Source organism: Elephas maximus, chromosome 10 (assembly GCF_024166365.1).
Source record: "Elephas maximus indicus isolate mEleMax1 chromosome 10, mEleMax1 primary haplotype, whole genome shotgun sequence".
In the NCBI taxonomy this organism is placed as follows: Eukaryota; Metazoa; Chordata; class Mammalia; order Proboscidea; family Elephantidae; genus Elephas; species Elephas maximus.
In genome coordinates, this window is record NC_064828.1 from 67899801 (window position 1) to 67921221 (window position 21421).

General features: G+C 38.4%; 1 protein-coding gene across 11 annotated transcripts in view; it reads left to right on the plus strand.

Moving 5' to 3' along the window:
- KTN1 (kinectin 1) overlaps positions 1-21421 on the plus strand; it is a 118771-nt gene that overhangs the window by 2514 nt on the left and 94836 nt on the right. The window lies entirely within an intron of this gene.

Genomic DNA, 21421 nt, shown 5'->3' on the forward strand with positions numbered 1-21421 from the left:
TAGAACTGCCTCATAGAGTTTCCAAGGAGTGCCTGGTGGATTCAAACTGCCGGCCCTTTGGTTAGGAGCCGTAGCAGTTAACCGCTACGCCACCAGGGTTTTCTCTTTATAGCAAAGCAACCTTTAATCCAAAAGATCACCGAGTACTTTGTAAATACGTAGATTTGTCAATAAACTCAGTGATTCCAGCAAGATTTGGGGTTTCTTAGGAATCTGACCTAATGTATTATAAATAAGTGCAGAAAGAATCATGCTTGACAAGAATATTCAGATACTTAAGGAGATAACATCTTATGAGCTGCTTGTTTTGTGTACCGTTCATGTTTTAATAACTTTGAAGATAAATCTAGAGTATCCCTAGAGACTAGAAGCAAGTAACTATTTCTCCAGAAATGACACTGATGATCACTCTGAAAGAGTGGAGTTTCACTGGCTTCCTCTTTCTTTTGGTGTGAACATGATTTTTTGGGTATGTTAAAAATGTAATTTACGTGCGAATCTCCGAGAAAACATAGGTTTAGATAAGAACATAAACTGTTTTCTTTTATAAACAAGATAAACAGAAAGCCTTAGTGCCATGAACAAAGTAGTTTGATTAACTTAACCTTCTGTATCTGAGATCTAGAAAAATAACAGTTTATAACTGTTTGTGTACCAGGCTGTTGAATTGGTGTTTAAATATATTTTCAGCGTTTAAGAGATGTGCAGATTTGGTTTCAGCAAAGTGATTTGTACACTAAGTATAACTTAATCGTTACACTCTCCTTGGAGGATGCTTTTTTTGCGTTTCTCTCCTCGGTGATAGCTTTGTTCATTCTTTATGTCCTTTACTCCTAAAGTTGAAGTGCTCGGTCCTTGGTTCACTTTTCTTTTTATACTCCCTTGGTGATTTCATCCAGTCTCAGGGCTTTAAATACCTATATGCTGATGACTCCCGTATTTATTTATATCTTCAGCCTTGACTCCCCTTCTGTACTCTAGACAATCTGTGCGAAATCTTCACTTGGATGTGCAGTAGTCAAACTGAACTTGTGTATTCATCTTTAAACTTGCCTCTGCTGCAGCCTAATTCACTTCTTTTGATGGCAGTTTCCATCTGATACTCAGGCAAAATTTTCAGAGTCGTCCCTGTCTTACCTCATTCACACTTGGCATTCTTGGCTCTATCTTTAAAATAACATCCAAAATCCAATCTTTTATCACCTCTATTGCTCACTAGCCTAGTTCAAGCCATTCTTACTTCTTGCCTAGTTTTCTGCAGTTAGCATCCTAACTGGTCTTCCTGCTTCTGCCCTAGCTCCCAACAGCCCTTTTCAACACAGCAACCAGATCATGTCACTTCTCTCCTCGAAACTCTGCATTGACTTCCCATATCCTGCAGAGCTAAAAAGCCAGAGTCTTTATTGCCTAGAAGGTCGTGCAGAATCTGGAAACTCTTCTTCGTCGTTGTTCTTCCTGTCCTGTTACTTCTCTTACCTTAGCTACTATACTTCCCCTTACTTAATTCCTGCCAGCCCCACTGACTGTCTTAGTTAGGGCCTTTACACTGCTGTTTCCTCTCCTTGGATCACTTTTTCTGTGAGATTACTACATGAATGATTTCCATGTCTTCGAATCTTTGCTCTTTAAATGCCACTTTCAAAAAGGCATTACTGTCTTATTTAAAGCTGCACTCCCCTGCGTCGGATCCTTGTACCCTGCTGTTTTCTTTATAGCACTTGTCACTTTCCAACATACTATATAATTTCTTTGTTTATTGTGTTTGTTTCTGCTTCCCACCCTCAAACACAACGGTATAATGTAACCTCAATGAGGGCAGGGCTTTTTGTCTGTTTTGCTTATTGATAGATCCCAAGGGTTTCGGGCAGTGCCTGGCACATAGCAGGTGCTCTGCAAAGATCTATTGAGTGAATAAATTAAACTCTTACCCTGCAGTTCCTTCCTTTGATGGATACCGCATCTTGGACTCACGTGGTTTTTAGCGTGCTCTTTTCCTCTCCTAGGAACTGTCAGAGCAGAAGGAAGTGGCAGGGAACCTTTGGGAATCCCTTGGTGGAGGGAGTCACGTTAGAGTATGGTGTAAACCCTCTTACCTGTCCCGTGTGATTAGGATCATTGGTTGGTTAGTTAATTCAAAAACTTGGTTAAAGCAAGAACTAAAAATATATGTGCACTTTAAATGGCTTATTTTAACTTAAAACATCTAAATTTACATTTATTTGTTTACGGATTTGAACCATTCTTTTTTTTGTGTGTAGAAGTCTGGTCTTTCTTCCATAAATTATATCCTAAAAGTAGTATCTATGATTTCTAGTATTGGTTTCTTTAAAATGGAATGAAAAGCTATTCTAATCTGGTTCAAGCCATTCTTTTAGAGACTGGGGAACAGCTTCTAAATGTAGAATCCTCCTGAGTTTTTCCAGTTTTTCATCAGCACCTTCCAAAGGATTTAACTTAGTTTTTCTAGGAATCACAATGCTTTGGCTTTATTCTCATATTGATGGATTTCTAGAAATAAGCAGATATATAGTAGATTAGATTGCTAGGCAGAAACATTTTCACTTTCCATAGACACCAGTTTATGTGTTTTAGCAAGGGGAAGAATGACAGTTAATCCAGTGAGGTCCTTTAGGGTAGCTTCCACATTGAATAGGTTTCATAGGGGCCACAGGGACATAGCTGCCTACCGTTCCTGGGCAAGAATGCCATTTTTTCACGTTTATTTTGACCCTGAAGAGTATCTGTTTTCAGAATTCATGATTTTCAGTAATTATATTGTCTATCAAGAGACCTGATGCTATGCTACATTCTCACTGGGAAATGTGGGACAATTATTTATTTATTACAGATGAGTCAGTTAAGTGACTAAGGAAACAGCATAGTCTGGCATGATACCTGGAAGTCACTTAGAGTCCTGCAAGTCATAGACCTATTAGCTCTAAAGTTTTGTGCGAGTTCTGTTCCTCGCTTCTTAAATTACGTAACCTTATATAGTAGGAAGAGTGTGACTGCTAGGGAATCAGAAAAACTTGGGGTTTGAATTTGGTTTTGCCTGTTAGTAACATATTGACTGCATGTGTGTGACCTTAACTGTTAACCTGCCTGAGATTCAATAACCTTGCTTATGTTATCTTAGTAGATGCTTTGTAAGTGATAGCTGACGTTAGAGTGCTTCTTTGCCATCAGTATCTTGTTTAATCTTCTTAGCAACGTTATGAGATAGGTACTATTTGGCGGAAACTAGGAAACCCTGGTGGTGTAGTGGCCAAGAGCTACGGCTGCTAACCATAAAGGCAGCAGTTCAGATCCACTGGGTGCTCTTCGAAAACCCTACCGGGTGGTTCTCCCCTGTCCTTTAGGGTCGCTGTGAGTCAGAATCAACTCAACGGCAGCGGTTTTGGTGGAAACTAGGGAGACGGATTGAATAGTTTATCCAAAGACAAAGAGCAGATACGAGGAGAACCCTGAATTTGAACTGAGACATCTGATTCCAGAGTGTATTCTTATTCTGAGATGTTTGTGAGAATGCTTTCTGAAATGTCCGTGTGCAGTTATTGATGTTAGGTGTTGTCAGAATTGACAATAACTAACAGCAACAAGGTGTTAGCTAAATTAAGGCAATGAATATATTATTTTTTGGAGTAGAGGGTTGACTCTAAGTTAGTGACTTTAAATTGAAATTTTCCAAGTGGAGAAAACGGTAAAAGCTACTTAAAACCAACTGTTATAAAATTTTTTAGTTACGTAGAGAGGAGTGGGCGGACTGCTTTTAGTTCAAGAATTTTTTTCAGTCTGAATTCCTGTCTGTGTGCATTATGAGTTAATCCTGTGTAATCTTGCAGACGTATCTCAGCGGTTATCTCAGAAGGGTCATCCCTGATCACCCTACCTAAACTACATATTCTGTTTTTTTGTCTTAGTCTTGTTTTTCTTTATAGCACTTATCAGTCACTACCTAACATATGTATATTATGTTTGCTGTCTTACCTACAAGTGTGTAAGTACTTTGTGGCAGGAACTTTGTCTTGCTCATAACCGTGAAGTGTATTCGTGATACTTCTGTAGTTCTCCATTTGATGAATGAATGAATTTCCTGATGTTTGAAAATGAGACTCGTTGATCTTTCTGCTTTACTTGTGATTTGTGCCATCCTTCTACTCTGTTACCATGGCTAATTGAGTGATATTTGGAATGCCATATAAAATGAGACTCTAAGAATAAGGGATTGAAGTTTACCCTTGGGACAGTGAAATAGAAAGCAGAAACTTTAATACACAAATTTCAGCCAAATACTTCTGTGCTTAGTACCAGATAATCTGTTGATCAGTAATTTAAGTGTGTTCTAAGTGAAATCTGTACACAAATAATTTAGTGATGGCTTGTGTTTAGTTTCGGTTATCTTTGAAATAAACTTGGAGGAGCTAAGCCTTACATTGAAAGCACCTCAGTGTTCTGAACGCTCTATTGCTGAACATTGGAGGTATTACCTTAAATCTTTATATCCACACACAGGTTGAATTCATTTATGTGCTGCTGACCTGTGCTTGCCTAGTTTATTGGGAAGTTCATGTTCACTTGAAATGTGTTTTATGATTATTTTACATAGTTTTCATTACCTGGATGTCTGAGGTTGGCTGAATGTCATGATTTTTGTAGGTTTTTCAAGCTTTGGGTATTTTTTGGTGCTCTTATTTCCTGGTATAATTTCTTGCGGTACAGTTTTTATGGCTAGTACACCATTGCTGATGAATGGGGAATTGTTTCTTAAATGGCTTCCAGTTTGACCTGAATATCGACTGCAGTTCTAATTGAAGTTTAAATTGGATAGTTTGAAAAAAGTGACTTAATCCCCTCTTCCCATATCCCTCTCTCCCCCCTTGGCCAAAAATTGCATTTAGTTTTAAATTGGAAGCATTTCTGAGTTTGAATTTTTTGGAGCACTTTTTAAATAAAATATACACTTAAAGATTAGCTTTGGAATTATATGTAAAATACAGCCCATTCAGTTAATCTGTCTGATGGAAGTAGGGGGAGAAAAGAAATAATAAATATAAATTAGTTGTAAAATGAACAAATTTGAGTTCTTGTCTATTCCACTAACCTTGTGTACTTGGCAGGAATAGGTGAGTCATTATATTCCATATCCTTTCAGTTTTACATAGCCTTCATTAAGCAGTTCTAGCAGCATTTAAAATAACATACCGCTTTTGATAAAGATAAGGTTTACTTATTATTCTTAATTACTATTTTATCTGATATCTTAAGGCAGCTTTGTGCTAGTACGGGGTTGCTAAGTCAAGAAAATGTGCTTCTTAGAGCAGTCAAGTATATGAGACCAAATGGGCAACACCTACCCAAAGGCAAAGAAGGCAGGAAGGGACAGGAAAATTGGACGAATGGAAGCAGGGAACCCGGGGTTAGAAAGGAGGTGAGTGCCGACACACTGCAGGGATTGTGACCAATGTCATGAAACAATTTGTGTGTAAATTTTTTGAATGAGAAACTTACTTGTTTTGTAAACTTTGACCTAAAGCACAATAAAATTAAAAAAGAAAACTCTAGGTATTTTTTGTAAAAATAAATAAATTTCTTATTTAAAACTAACTGTTTTAATTTTATTTTTGAGGAAATTTGCTCCAAGTATAACTTTCTAGAGGTATTCAGCACTTCATAATTGCAGTTGTATGCATTTAAGAAACTGGGAAGTTTTTGTCTGTTTACTCCTTCCTTTTTGTTGTTTTGCTGAAAAGTAAGACAAATATTTGTTAAGTGATTGAGATGTACAAGAGAATATAGAATGTGTATGTACAGCTTAAAGATCATATAATGTATATCTGTGTACCAAACACCTTTCAGTCAGCTGTATTTAAAAACTTACAAATTTAAGTACATATAAAAATTTATATGTATATGTAGTATATATAAGATAAAGAATAAAGACATAAAGAACAGCCCTGTACTTAATACTCAGTTCCAGAACATTATGTGAAGTTCTTATTCCTTTATGTACTCCTACTTGCTGAGAAGTAGCCACTATCTTTGTTGCCTTGCTTTTCTTATAGTTTGCCACATCTGTTTGTATCCTCATAGTGGAGTAGGGTTGCTGTGAGTTGGAACTGACTCAGCGGTTCACAACACCACCACTTACATTCCTTAATTTTTTTCTGTTGTTTTTGAACACTATAAATAAGATCCTTTTGTATGAGCTTATTTGCAACTTCAACTTTTCCCTTCAACATTATGGTCCGGATATTCTTCCATGTTATACATAGCTCTAATTCATTTACTTTCACTACTGCATGAAATTTCATTGTGTGAGTATTTTACAGTTTTATCTATTTCCTATTGATGGGCATTTGAGTTGCCAGGTGTTTTTTTTTTTTTTTTTTGCCATTGTAAACATTGCTGCTATAAAGACCTTGCATAGGTTTATTGGTACATTTGAGTAAGTTTCTCTGGGGTAGTGTTTTTCAGACTTTTTTGTTAGCACTCAGTAAGAAATACACCCACTCCTCATTATCAGCATGGCTAGGTTCCAAAGACCAGGCCATTACATGAAAATTGGTGTTATGCAAAAATGGAGGATGACTACATCAGATCACAAAAATGTGAGGATGACTATATCATTATAACCTTTAGATTTCATCATTTCATAACTGCCAAACCACTGATAATTATGGTCCAGCCACGTTGACATGTATCTTAGATTAACCGTCACACCCAGCATTATTCTTCACCTTTCACCTCAGTGTTTGTTACTGCCATACATATGTTAATGCACAAAATAGGATAGATTTTTTCTGTTGTCATAAATGCAGAATGTAGGATAATGAGTTGGTAAGTGAGGAGTAGGTGGACGTTTTACATTGTGACCCAGTTCATGATCAGGTATACATGTGCATAATCAAAAAAGTGTTGTGATGAAGAATGAAACCAGTTGCCGTCCAGTCAGCTCTGATTTATGGCAACCCTGTGTATGTCAGAACAGAACTGCGCTTCATAGAATTTTCAGTTGCTGACTTTTTAGAAATAGATTGCTAGACCTTTCTTCTCAGGCAACTCTGGGAGGACACAAACTGTCAGCCTTTGGGTTAGCAGCCAAGTGTCTTAACTATTTATACTACCCAGGAACTGACTCCCAAACCCTTAAATGTGATGCTACTCCATGCTGTTCTGGTTTATTAAAAATAAAAATGCTAGTCAAAACCTATTGATTTTTGCTGCCCACTAATGAGTTGAGACGTGGAGTTTGACTGTATTTCTTAGAGGAGTAGAATTGCTGGATTATGTACATTTTCACCTTTACTAGATAGTGCCCCTTTGTTTTCCAGTGTGTATATGTGTGTGTTGTGATGGCTGCGTGTTCTTGCCGATATGCAATATTGGCAAAAACTAAAGTTAGCTTACTGGGTATAAATTGATACAGGTTTTGCATTTCTTTGATTACTGAGAGAGAACACCTTTTTTTTTTTTTTTTTTTAATTGTGCTTTAAGTGAAAGTTTATAAATCAAGTCAGTCTCTCATACAAAACCTTACATACATCTTGCTGTGTACTCCTCCTTGGTCTCCCTGTAATGAGACAGCACACTCCTCCTCTCTACCCTGTATTCCCTGTGTCCATTCAGCCAGCTCCTGTCCCCCTCTGCCTTCTCATCTCGCCTCCAGGCAGGAGCTGCCCACATAGTGTCATGTGTCTAGTTGAGCCAAGACAAACTCCTTCCTTGCAAGTATCATTTTCTCTCTTTATAGTCCAGTCCAATCCCTGTCTGAAGAGTTGGCTTTGGGAATGGTTCCAGTCTTTTGCTAACACAAGGTCCGGGGACCGTGACCTCTGGGGTCCCTCTAGTCTCAGTCAGACCGTTAAGTCTGGTCTTTTTATGAGAATTTGAGGTCTGCATCCCACTGTTCTCTTGCTCCATCAGGGATTCTCTGTTGTATTTCCTGTCATGGCAGTCATCAGTTGTAGCCGGGCAGCATCTATTATTTCTGGTCTCAGGTTGATGTAGCCTCTGGTTTATGTGGCCCTTTCTGTCTCTTGGGCTCATAATTACCTTGTGTCTTTGGTGTTCTTCATTCTCCTTTGCTCCAGGTGGGTTGAGACAAATGATGTATATTAGATGGCTGCTTGCCATAAGACCCCAGACACCACTCACCAAAGTGGAGAGAACATGTTTTCAAATGTTTGCAGGCCATCTTTGTTTCTTTTTCTGTGGAATGGCTGTTCTCTTCTTTTGGGTTGTTACTTTGTTTTTGATTGGTAGGAGTGCTTTATAGGTTCTGAATACTAACCCTTTGCTGATTATGTGTCACAAATGTCTTCTCTCACTTCGCGGCTTGTCTTGTCACTTTCTTATGGCGCCTTTATTTATAAAAATTTAAAGTTTTAATGTAGCTGAATTTATCAGTATTTTTCTTTGATTTCTACTTTGTGTCTTGTTTAAGAAATACTTTCCTTCCTCAAGGTTATAAAGATACGCTTGCATGTTGTCTTACAAAAGTCTTGTTTTGCCTTTTACAATTCTTTCCCTAGGATTGAGTTTTGTTTCTTCCCTTTTATGCTACTATTATCTGCAAAATTTCACTGCTTAACATTTCAGTATTTTTTTTTTTTTAAGGATTAAGATGTGTGAATTTACTAGATGCCTTGAGGTAGTTTTTTGAGTTATTTTATGCATTGTCCACACCTTCCTTTTAGAATCGTAAGAAAATAATTATATAAGAATGGTAAAATAAAAAGTGTGGGTAGAGTTATTCATTAAGCTTTGAAGTTGCTGCTTTTCCACACCCTCCATTGTAAGAGATCTGTAAACATTTCTAAGTGAAGCTTGGACTTGCGTGTGGTTTCTGAAGTTATTACAGACATTTGTTGTGTTTTTCCTTGAAGTAGCAGCTCTTCGTGCTTGGTATTTTGCAGTTTCACGGAGGTGTTCTGTAGGTGTGGATGAACTTCTGTATATACAGCAGGTACTCGGAGTATACTTATAACCTGAGGAATCGGATTTTCAGTTTTGGAAAATTCTCAGCTCTTTAAATATTGTTTCTATTATTTTTTCTTATTCTGTAGCCATATGGTGAAGTCTGTCAACTTATTCTCTGTGTCTCTTAATCACGGTTTTAATTTTTTTACTCTTTATTTTTCTGTGTCTCATACTAGGTGAATTCAGTATTACCGGGCAATTTAATTCTTTCTTATACTGTATCCAGTCTAGATTTTATTCCATCTATTGAGCTTTTTTTTTTTTATTGAGCATATATGGCAGTATCTACATTTTCAGTTCTTAGACTTCTAATGTTTCGTGTCTACATATGTGTTTCAGTTCTCCTTGTTTTTGTTGTATAACCTTTTCACTACTTAAAAAAAGATTCTCCCTTGTGTTTGTGATATCTTCACCTTACTCAAGTTTAAAAATATTTCTCAGACTGTATCATAAAACTAATACCATGTAGTGTGAATTCATGTTTTTATTGATTTTTTTTTTTTTCCTAAGCATTAAATTTCTTCCTATGTTTTGTATTGTTGGGTTGTTAGGCTCATTTTGAGTGGGGGATTTTTACCTTTCTCCCTGAGTACTCAGCTACCCCGCTGCTAAATAATTATTTTTTCAGCTGCTTCTACCTGGCTAGTTGGGCCTTCAGTCACAAGCTAGGTCTGTTCTAGAAACAGTAAAAGAAAAAGCAAGGTGGAGAAAAGTGTTTATATAGTATGCAGTCTTGCGTCAAAGGGGGGGGGATGAGAATATATATATGCTAATATTAAAAGTGGAAGGGTATTGAATAAAATTAAGAAAACAATAGTTACGTGGAGGGAGAGGTGTAGGGCAGAGAGAGCACAGGGGTAGAATCTGTACATCTTTCAATTTATCTCTTCCCTTAGACCTGACTTAAAAAAAAAAAAAAGAAACCCAAACCCGTTGCTGTTGAGCCCTGTAAATATTTTACAAGGAGCTTGGGTGGCACAAGTGGTTTACGATTGGCTTCTAACCAAAGGGTTCGCAGTTTGAACCCACCTAGTGGCTCTACAGAAGAAAGGCCTGGCAAGCTGCTTTGGTAAAGATTACAGCCAGGAAAACATTATGGAGCAGTTCTAACACAATGGGGTTGCCATGAGTTAAGGGGCCAACTCAGCAACTAACAGCAGCTCCTACTTATATAATTATAAAACAGAAATCACTAAAAATTGAAAGTAAAATGAAACAAATGAACTTACGTTATTTACTTGGTGGACACTAGAATGAAACTCTGCCAGATGACTTTAAAACACAGTAATTTCATTGTGTTATACCTAGTGAAATATATGATCTCTTGTGCATAATTTAGTGGCATTAAATTCATGTTGTGTAACCATCAGTGCTGTATTTCCAGAAGTTTTTCATCACCCCAGACAAACTCCCTCCTCGCCTTTCCCCTCAGTCCCTGGTAACCACTAATAAAATTTTATGTCTATGCATTTGTCTATTCTAGACATTTCACGTAAGTGGGATCATACAGTATTTGTCTTTTTGCATCTTATTTTACTGAGCATAATTTTTTCAAGGTTCATCCATATTGCAGCATGTATCAGAACCTCATTTCTTTTTATGCTGAATAATACTCTATTGGAAGGATAATACCACATTTTGTTTATTCATTTATCTGTTGATGGGCACTTGGGTTGTTTCCACCTTCAGGCTGTTGTGAATAATGCTGCTGTGAACATTGGTGAACACATACCTGTTTGAATCCCTGCTTTCCGTTCTTTGGGTATATACTTAGGAATGGAATTGCTGGGTCATATGGTAATTCTACGTTTAACTTTTTGAAGAGCTACCAAAATGTTTTCCACAGTGGCTGCACCATTTTACATTCCCACCAGCAATGAATGAGGGCTTCCTGTTTCTCCATGTCCCTGACAACACCTGCTATTTGCCAGTGATTTTCCTGATGGTGACCATCCTAGTGGGTGTGAGGTGGTATTTCATTGTGGCTTTGATTTGCATGTACCTAATTTTTTTTAATGGCTAGTGAAGGAGTCCTGGTACCACAGTGGTTTTAAGTGCACTTGGCTGCTAACCGAAGTCAGTGGTTAGAATCCAGGTTAGAATCCACCAGCTGCTACCAGGAAAAAAGACCTGGTGGTCTGCTTGCATAAAAGTTTCAGTCTAAGAAACTCTATGGGGCAGTTCTACTCTGTCCTGTAGGGTTGTTATGAATTGGAATAGACTTGATGGCACACAGCGATCACTAATGACATTGAGAATCTATTCATGTGATTATTGGCCATTTGTATATCTTCTTTGGAGAAATGTCTACTCAGGTCCTTTGCTCTTTTTTTTTTTTTAATAATTTTTATTGTGCTTTAAGTGAAAGTTTACAAATCAAGTCAGTCTCTCACACAAAAACCCATATACACCTTGCTACACACTCCCAGTTACTCTCCCCCTAATGAGACAGCCTGCTCTCTCCTTCCACACTCTCTTTTCGTGTCCTTTTCGCCAGCTTCTAACTCCCTCCACCCTCTCATCTCCCCTCCAGGCAGGAGATACCAACATAGCCTCAAGTGTCCACCTGATCCAAGAAGCTCATTCCTCACCAGCATCCCTCTCCAACCCATTGTTCAGTCCAATCCATGTCTGATGAGTTGGCTTCCGGAATGGTTCCTGTCCTGGGGCAACAGAAGGTCTGGGGGTCACCGGGGTCCTTCCAGTCTCAGTCAGATGATTAAGTCTGGTCTTATGAGAATTTGGGGTCTGCATCCCACTGCTCTCGTGCTCCCTCAGGGGTTCTCTGTTGTGTTCCCTGTCAGGGCAGTCATCGGTTGTAGCCGGGCACCATCTAGTTCTTCTGGTCTCAGGATGATGTAGTTGGTGGTTCATGTGGCCCTTTCTGTCTCTTGGGCTCATAATCACCTTGTGTCCTTGGTGCTCTTCATGCTCCTTTGATCCAGGTGGGTCGAGACCAATTGATGCATCTTGGATGGCTGCTTGCTAGCATTTAAGGCCCCAGACGCCACTCTTCAAAGTGGGATGCAGAATGTTTTCTTAATAGATTTTATTATGCCAATTGACTTAGATATCCCCTGAAACCATGGTCCCCAGACCCCTGCCCCTGCTACGCTGGCCTTCGAAGCATTCAGTTTATTCAGGAAACTTCTTTGCTCTCGGTTTAGTCCAATTGTGCTGACCTCCCTTGTGTTGTGTGCTGTCTGTCCCTTCACCTAAAGTAGTTCTTATCTACTATCTAATTAGCAAATACCCCTCTCCCACCCTCCCTCCCTCCCCCCTCTCGTAACCACAAAAGAATGTTTTCTTCTCAGTTTAAACTATTTCTCAAGTTCTTAATAATAGTGGTCTTATACAATATTTGTCCTTTTGCAACTGACTCATTTCACTCAGCATAATGCCTTCCAGGTTCCTCCATGTTATGAAATGTTTACAGATTCCTCACTTCTTTTTCTATGCATAGTATTCCATTGTGTGAATATACCATAATTTATCCATTCATCCTTTGATGGGCACCTTGGTTGCTTCCATGTTTTTGCGATTGTAAACAGTGGTGCAGTAAACATGGGTGTGCATATATCTGCTTGTGTAAAGGCTCTTATTTCTCTAGGATATATTCCAAGGAGTGGGATTACTGGATCGTATGGTAGTTCTATTTCTAACTTTTTAAGGAAGCGCCAAAGCAATTTCCAAAGTGGTTGTACCATTTGACATTCCCACCAGCAGTGTAGAAGTGTTCCAATCTCTCCACAGCCTCTCGAACATTTATTGTTTTGTGTTTTTTGGGTTAATGTCAGCCTTGTTGGAGTGAGATGAAATCTCATTGTAGTTTTGATCTGCATTTCTCTAATGGCTAATGATTGTGAACATTTCCTCATGTATCTGTTAGCTACCTGAATGTCTTCTTTAGTGAAGTGTCTATTCATATCTTTTGCCCATTTTTTAATTGGGTTATTTGTCTGTTCGTAGTTGTGTTTTTGCAGTATCATGTAGATTTTAGAGATTAGGCGCTGATCAGAAATGTCATAGCTAAAAACTTTTTCCCAGTCTGTAGATAGTCTTTTTACTCTTTTGGTGAAGTCTTTGGATGAGCATAAGTGTTTGATTTTTAGGAGCTCCCAGTTATCTAGTTTTCCTTCTGCATTCTTTATAATGTTTCCTATACTGTTTATGCCATGTCTTAGGGCTCCTAACATTGTCCCTATTTTTTCTTCGATGATCTTTATCGTTTTAGATTTTGTATTAGGTTTTTGATCCATTTTGAGTTAGTTTTTGTGCATGGAGTGAGGTATGGGTCTTGTTTCATTTTTTTGCAGATGGATATCCAGTTATGCCAGCACCATTTGTTAAAAAGACTGTCTTTCCCCCATTTAACTGTTTTGGGGCCATTGTCAAATATCAACTGGTCATATGTGGATGGATTTATGTCTGGATTCTCAGTTCTGTTCCATTGGTCCATGTATCTGTTGTTGTACCAGTACCAGGCTGTTTTCACTACTGTGGCAGTATAATAGGTTCTAAAATCAGGTAAAGTAAGGCCTCCTACTTTGTTCTTCTTTTTCAGTAATGCCTTGTTTATCTGGGGCCTCTTTCCCTTCCATATGAAGTTGATTTGTTTCTCCATCTCATTGAAGAATGTCGTTGGGATTTGTATCAGAATTGCATTAAATGTATAGATTGCTTTTGGTAGAATAGACATTTTTATAATGTTAAGTCTTCCTATCCACGAGCAGGATATGTTCTTCAACTTATGTAAGTCTCTTTTGGTTTCTTGCAGAAGTGTATTGTAGTTTTCTTTGTATAAGTGTTTTACATCTTCGGTAAGATTTATTCCTAAGTATTTTATGTTTTGGGGGGCTACTGTAAATGGCATTGATTTGGTGATTTCCTTTTCAATGTTCTTTTTGTTGGTGTAGAGGAATCCCACTGATTTTTTTTGTGTTTATCTTGTATCCTGATACTCTGCTGAACTCTTCTATTAGTTTAAGTAGTTTTCTGGAAGATTCCTTAGCGTTTTCTGTGTATAAGATCATGTCATCTGCAAATAGAGATACTTTTACTTCTTCCTTGCCAATCTGGATGCCCTTGCTCTGGCTAGGACTTCCAGCACACTGTTGAATAAGAGTGGTGATAAAGGGCATCCTTGTCTGGTTCCCGATCTCAGTGGGAATGTTTTCAGGCTCCCTCCATTTAGGGTGATATTGGCTGTTGGCTTTGTATAAATGCCCTTTATTATGTTGAGGAATTTTCCTTCTGTTCCTATTTTGCTGAGAGTTTTTATTACGAATGGGTGTTGAACTTTGTCAAATGCCTTTTCTGCATCAATTGATAAAATCATGTGATTCTTTTATTTATGTGATGGATTACATGAATTGTTTTTCTAATGTTGAACCATCCCTGCATACCTGGTATGAATCCCTCTTGGTCATGGTGAATTATTTTTTGATATGTTGTTGAATTCTATTGGCTAGAATTTTGTTGAGGGTTTTTGAATCTACATTTATGAGGGATATAGGTCTATGATTTTCTTGTGTCTTTACCTGGTTTTGGTATCAGGAGTATGGTGGCTTCATAGAATGAATTTGGTAGTATTCCATCCTTTTCTATGCTCTGAAATACCTTTAGTAGTAGTGGTGTTAACTCTTCTCTGAAAGTTTGGTAGAACTCTGCAGTGAAGCCGCCTGGACCAGGGCTTTTTTTTGTTGGGAGTTTTTTGATTATCTTTTCTTTTGTTATGGGTCTATTTAGTTGTTCTGCCTCTGATTGTGTTAGTTTAGGTAGGTAGTGTGTTTCTAGAAATTCATCTGTTTCTTCTATGTTTTCAAATTTGAGTATAGTTTTTCATAGTAATCTGATCTTTTAATTTCAGTTGGGTCTGTTGTAATATCTCCCATCTTATTTCTTATTCGGGTTATTTGCTTCCTCTCCTGTTTGTATTTTGTCAGTCTGGCCAGTGGTGGTTTATCAGTTTTTTTGAGTTTTTAAAAAAACCAGCTTTTGAACTTGTTAATTCTTTTAATTGTTTTTCTGTTTTCTGTTTCATTGAGTTCAGCTATAATTTTTATTATTTATTTTCTTCTGGTGCTTGTGGGTTTCTTTTGTTGCTCTCTTTCTATTCAAGTTGTAGGGATAATTCTTTGATTTTGGCCCTTCTTTTTGGATGTGTGCATTTATTGATATAAATTGGCCTCTGAGCACCGCTTTTGCTATGTCCCAAAGATTCTGATAGGAAGTGTTTTCGTTCTCATTGGATTTTATGAATTTCTTTATTCCATCCTTAATGTCTTCTATAATCCAGTCTTTTTTGAGCACGGTATTGTTCAGTTTCCAAGTGTTTGACTTCTTTTTCCTGCTTTTTCTGTTATTGATTCTTTATGGCCTTATGGTCAGAGAAGATGTTTTGTAATATTTCAGTGTTTTGGATTCTGCTGAGGCTTGCTTTATGACCTAATATTTGGTCTATTCTAGAGAATGTTCTATGTGCATTAGAAAAGGAAGTATAGTTGGTTGCTGTTGGGTGGAGTGTTCTGTATATGTCTACGAGGTCAAGTTGGTTGATTGTGGCTTTTAGATCTTCCATGTCTTTATTGAGCTTCTTTCTGGATTTTCTGTCCTTCACTGAAGGTGGTGTTTTGAAGTTTCCTACTGTAATTGTGATGCTGTCTATCTCACTTTTCAATATTGTTAGAGTTTGTTTTATGTATCTTGTAGCCCTTTCACTGGGTGCGTAAATATTGAATAAGGTTATATCTTCTTGATGTGTTGTCCCTTTAATCATTCTATAGTGTTCTTCCTTCTCCTTTCTGATGGATTTAACTTTAAAGTCTGTATTGTCAGAAATTAATATTGCCACTCCTGCTCTTGTTTTGATTGTTGTTTGCTCGATATATTTTTTCCATCCTTTGAGTTTTAGTTTGTGTCTCTAAGTCTAAGGTGTGTCTCTTTTAGGCAGCATATAGACAGAGCTTGTTTTTTGATCCATTCTGCCATTCTCTGTCTCTTTATTGGTACATTTAGTCCATTTACATTTAGGGTAATTATGGATAGGTATGAATTTAGTGCTGTCATTTTGATGTCTTTTTTTGTGTGTTGACAGCTTCTTTTTCCCACTTGATTTTATGTGCTGGGTAGATTTTCTTTATATGTTGTCCTTTCCTCATATTCGTTGTTGTTGATTTTGTTTCTGCTGAGTCTGTATTTTTCCCTTGTATTTTATTTTGATGAGTAGGATAGTTTGTCCCCTTTGTGGTTACCTCATTATTTACCCCTGTTTTTCTAAATTTATAACTAACTTTTATTTCTTTGTATCGCCGTATCTTCCTCTCCATATGGAAGGTGTATGATTACATTTCTTAGTCCCTCTTTATTATTTTAATGTTGTCTTCTTTTATATAATAACATCGCCGTTACCCTGTGTGGGCCTTTTTTTTATTTTAAATCTTGCTTTTTTTTTATTTCGATTTCCCTGTCTGGGTTGACTTCTGGTTGCTCTGCCCAGTGTTCTAATCTTGGGTCGATACCTGATATTATTGATTTTCTAACGAAAGAACTCCCTTTTTGCCCGTTTTTTAATTGTTTCTTTTTGTTGAGTTGTTGAAGGTCTTTATTTATTCTGGATATTAAACCCTTAAGAAGGAGCCCGGGTGGTATAATAGTTAAACACTCAGCTACTAACTGAAAGGTTGGCAGTTCAAACCCACCAGCTGCTCTGCAGTAGAAAGATGTGTTGCAGTCTGCCTCCGTAAAGTTTACAGCCTTGGAAACCCTAATGGGGAAGTGTTGTGAGTTGGAATTGACTCAGTGGCATTGGTTTTTTTTTTTTTTTTTTAAACCTTTATCAGGTACATAGTTCCATAATTTTTTCTCCCATTTTGTAGATTGTCTCTTCAGTTTCTTTTTTTTTAAATTGTGCTTTAAGTGAAAGTTTACCATTCAAGTCAGTTTCTCACATAAAAACTTATACTCACATTGTTATGTGACCCTAGGTGCTCCCCCTACAATGTGACAGCACACTCTTTCTTTCCACCCTGTATTTCTCGTGTCCATTCAACCAGCTCCTGTCCCCCTCTGCCTTCTTATCTCGCCTCCAGAGACGAGCTGCCCACAGTCTGATGTGTCTGGTTGAGCTAAGAAGCATACTCCTCACCTGTATTATTTTATGTCTTAAAATACAGTATAATCTTTGAAGAGTTGGCTTTGGGAATGGTTTTAGTTTTGGGCTAACAGAGTCTGGGAGCCATGACCTCTGTAGTCTCTCTAGTCTTAGACTTTTAAGTCTGGTCTTTTTACTAGAATTTGAGGTCTGCATCCCACTTATCTCCTGCTCCGACAGGGGTTTTCTGTTGTGTTCCTCGTAAGGGCAGTCATTGGTGGTAGCCAGGCACCATCTAGTTCTGGTTTCAGACTGATGGAGTCTCTGGTTTTATGGGGCGCTTTCTGTCTCTTGGGCTCATATTTTCCTCGTGTCTTTGGTGTTCTTCATTCTCTGTTGCTCCAGGTGGATTGAGACCAATGCTTCTTAGATGGCTGCTTGCTAGCTCTTAAGACCCCAAGTGCCACTCACCAAAGTGAGATGCAGAATGTTTTCTCATACAATTTGTTATGCCAGTTGACCTAGACGTCCCCTGATCTCTTCACTTTCTTGATAAAGTTCTGTGATGCAGAATTTTAAAAAAATTTTGATAAAGTTCATTATATCTGTTTTTTGTTGCTTGTGCTTTTGGAGTTATACCTAAAAGTCCATTATAAAAAACAAGGTCTTGAAGTTTTACCCTGATGTTTTTATCCTAATAGATTTGTTTTCATTCTTATATTTAGGTCAGCAATCCATTTTGAGTTAATTTTTGTATATGGTGTGAGGTATGAGTCACACTTCAGCCTTTTTTACGTGGGGGTATCCTGTGGTCCCAGCACCATTTATTGAAGACACTATTCTTTCTCCATTAAGTGGACTTGGCACCTGTGTCAAAAATCAGTTGGCCTGGCCATAGATATGTCCGGATTCATTTCTAAACTCTGTTAGATTCCCTTGGTCTGTACATCCTTACACTAATACTACTGTTTTGATTATCGTAGTTTTATAGTACCTTTTGAAATGGGGAAGTGTGAGTTCCCCTACTTTGTTCTTTTCCAAGATTATTTTGGCTATTCTCGGGCCTTGCAAGTCCTTCTGAATTTGAGGATCAGCTTTTCTACTTCTGCAAAAAAGACTTGGAATTTTGATAGGGATTGCATTGAATCTATAGATTGCATCAGGTAGTATTGCCATCTTAATTCTTCCAATTCATGAACATGGGATGTCTTTCCATTTATTTAGGCCTCCTTTAATTTCTTTCATCAATGTATTATAGTTGTCAGTATATAAGTCTTCTACTACTCTGGTTAAGTTTATTCCTTTAAAAAAAAAAACAAAACACCCAAACCCTTGCCTTGTTCTGGCTAATGATATTGAGCTTCTCCATCTTTTCTTTCTATAGATGTAGTATGTTTGATTGCTCTGTACTGCATCTGGCGAGGTCCACATATATAGTTGTTGTTTCTGTTGTTGAAAAAAGGTATTCACAATAAATAAGTTGTTGATCTTGCAGAATCCTATCATGTGGCCTCCGACATCATTTCTGTCACCAAGGGAATATTTTCCAACTGTCGATCCTTCGGTCCTTCTTCATGTCCAGCTTTTGCATTCCAGTCCCCAGTAATTATCACTGCATCATGATTGCATGTTTGATCAATTTTAGAATACAAAAGTTGGTAAAAATCTTCATCTTTGGCATTAATAGTTGGTGCATAAATTTGAATAATAGCTGTATACGTGGTCTTCCTTGTAGGCGTATAGATACTATCCTGTCACTGACAGTGTTGTACTTCAGGATAAATCATGAAATGTTCTTTTTGATGATGAATGTGATGCCATTCCTCTTCATTTATCATTCCCTGCATAGTAGACCATGTAATTGTCTGATTAAAAATTGTTAGTACCAGTCCACTTTAGCTCACTAACGTCTAGGTATTGATTCTTTTTTTAAATTGTACTTTAGATGTAGATTTACAGAGCAAACTAGTTTCTCATTGAACAATGCACATATTGTTTTGTGATAGTTTGTCAACCCCATGAGATGTCAACACTCTCCCTCCTCAACCTTGGGTTCCCTGTTACCAGCTTTCCTGTTCCCCCCTGCCTTCTCGTCATTGCTCCTGGGCTGGTGTGCCCATTTAACCTTTTTTTGTTTTATGGGACTGTTTTATCTTTGGCCAAAGGGTGAACCTTGGGAGTGACTTCATTACTGAGCTATAAGGGTGTCCAGGGGGAAAGGGGATATTGATTCTTAATGCGTTCCATTTCATTTTTGACAACTTCCAATTTTCCTTGATTCATACTTTGTACATTACATGTTCTGATTACTAATGGATGTTTACAGCTGTTTCTTCTCATTCTGAGTTGTGCCACATCAGCCAATGAAGGTCCTGAAGGTTGGATGCCATCCGCATCAAGATCGACTCTACTTTGAGGAGGCAACTCTTCCCCAGTTGTATTTTGAGTGCCTTCCAACCTGAAGGGCTCATCTTCCAGCACTGTATCAGTCAATGTTTGCTGCTATTTATAAGGTTTTTACTGGTCAGTTTTTTCAGAAGTAGACCACCAGCTCCTTCTTAGTCTGGAAACTCTGCTGAAACCTGGGTGGTGATCCTACTGGTATTTGAAATAGCAGTGGCATAGCTTCCAGCATCACAGCAACCTGTAAGCCACCACAGTATGATAAACTGACAAACGTGTGGTACAAGCCGTGCGTACAGATACACAAATAAGTAGAATTTTATCAAGAATTTAATTTTACTGGGATCCACAATCAACACCCATGGTAGCAGCAATAAAAAAAACAGACGTAATTCATTGGGCATATCTGCTGCAAAAGAACTCTTTAAAGTGTTAAAGAGCAAAATGTCACCTTGAGGAATAAGGTGCACCTGACCCAAACCATGGTATTTTCAGTCACCTCACATGCATATGAAGGGTGGACAATGAATAAGGGAGACTGAAGAATTGATGTATTTAAAATATGGTGTTGGCGAAGAATATTGAATATATTGTAGACTTCCAGAAGAACGAACAAATCTGTCTCCGAAGAAGTACAGTCAGAATGTTCCTTAGAAGTGAAGATAGTGAGACTTCATCTAGCTTACTTTGGACATTGCAAAAAATGGTGTAGTGGGAGCGGCTGATCCTCCTCCAACTTCCAGTGCGGGAGGAAAGAGAATCAAGATCAACAGCCCAGCCAAGGCTGAGTCCTGTGAGGTGGGGGTCAGATGTACCTCCTCTAGGACCTTTTTACCAATTCTGACACTAGCCATCCCTCCCACGGTATCTTTCTCTGCTGGGTTCGATAATTCACTGCAATGGCTATACAGAACTCACAGGCTGTATTCACAGTTATGGGATTTATTAGGGACGTAACAGCTTATTAGGGAAGTAACAGTTTAAAATTCAGGATACAGTTCTTAAATTAGGACAGCCTCTCTTGTACTTGGTCTGTTGGCCTGGCCTTTGCCCTGTTCGGACAAGTGTTACAAAGCTCTTTAACTCTACCCGTAAGTGCCGGAAAGGTGCCTTGCTACGCCAGTAATCCTTTGCCCAAAGGCTCTCAGCTCTCCCGCTGCTTGGGTAGGTGGGCCTAGCTCCACCACGTGCCAAGGGCACTCAGCTTTTTTGCTCCGTGGGCTGGGAAGGTCACTGCACTGTCTCCTGCTGTTGCCTCTCACTGTCTTGCTGTCTCTGGTGTTACAACTCTGTCTCCTGGGTCTAGGAGGTTTCGGTGTAGGGACCCCAGGTCCAAAGGATGCACTCAACTCCCATCTCTTCTCCTTGGTGGTAGTCAGGTTCTCCCTTTTGGCCTCTGAGGTGGCTTATTTTAAGCCTAGCAGGATGGTAAAACTGACCTATCCATTTGTTAGGATTCTGTGCATCTTATTTGGATAGATCCCCCCTACACCCCACAAGGGTGCCGTGCACCTTATTTGTATTAATTAGCAAGCTGTCCAGTCTCCTTGGTGGTCCACGAGAACCTGATTTGCATAGTCCCACCCAATATTTTGGTGGGAGTAACAAGACCATGGCTAGAAAAGGCCATGTAATAGTGATCTATCACACTGCAGACATGTTATCAGGAGGGCCCAGTCCCTGGAGAAGGACATCATGCTTGGTAAAGTTAGAGGGTCAGTGAAAAAGAGGAAGACCCTTAAGACAGACTGACACAGTGCCTGCAACAATGAGTTCAAATGTAGCAATGATTGTGGGGATGGCACAGGACCAGGCAGTGTTTCCTTCTCATGTGCTTCGGGTTGCAGTGAGTTCCAACTGATTTGATGGCACCTATCAACAGTGACAAAGATCTGTTGTTGTCAAGATGATTCCGACTAAGTAGCAACCCTATAACCAAACCCAACC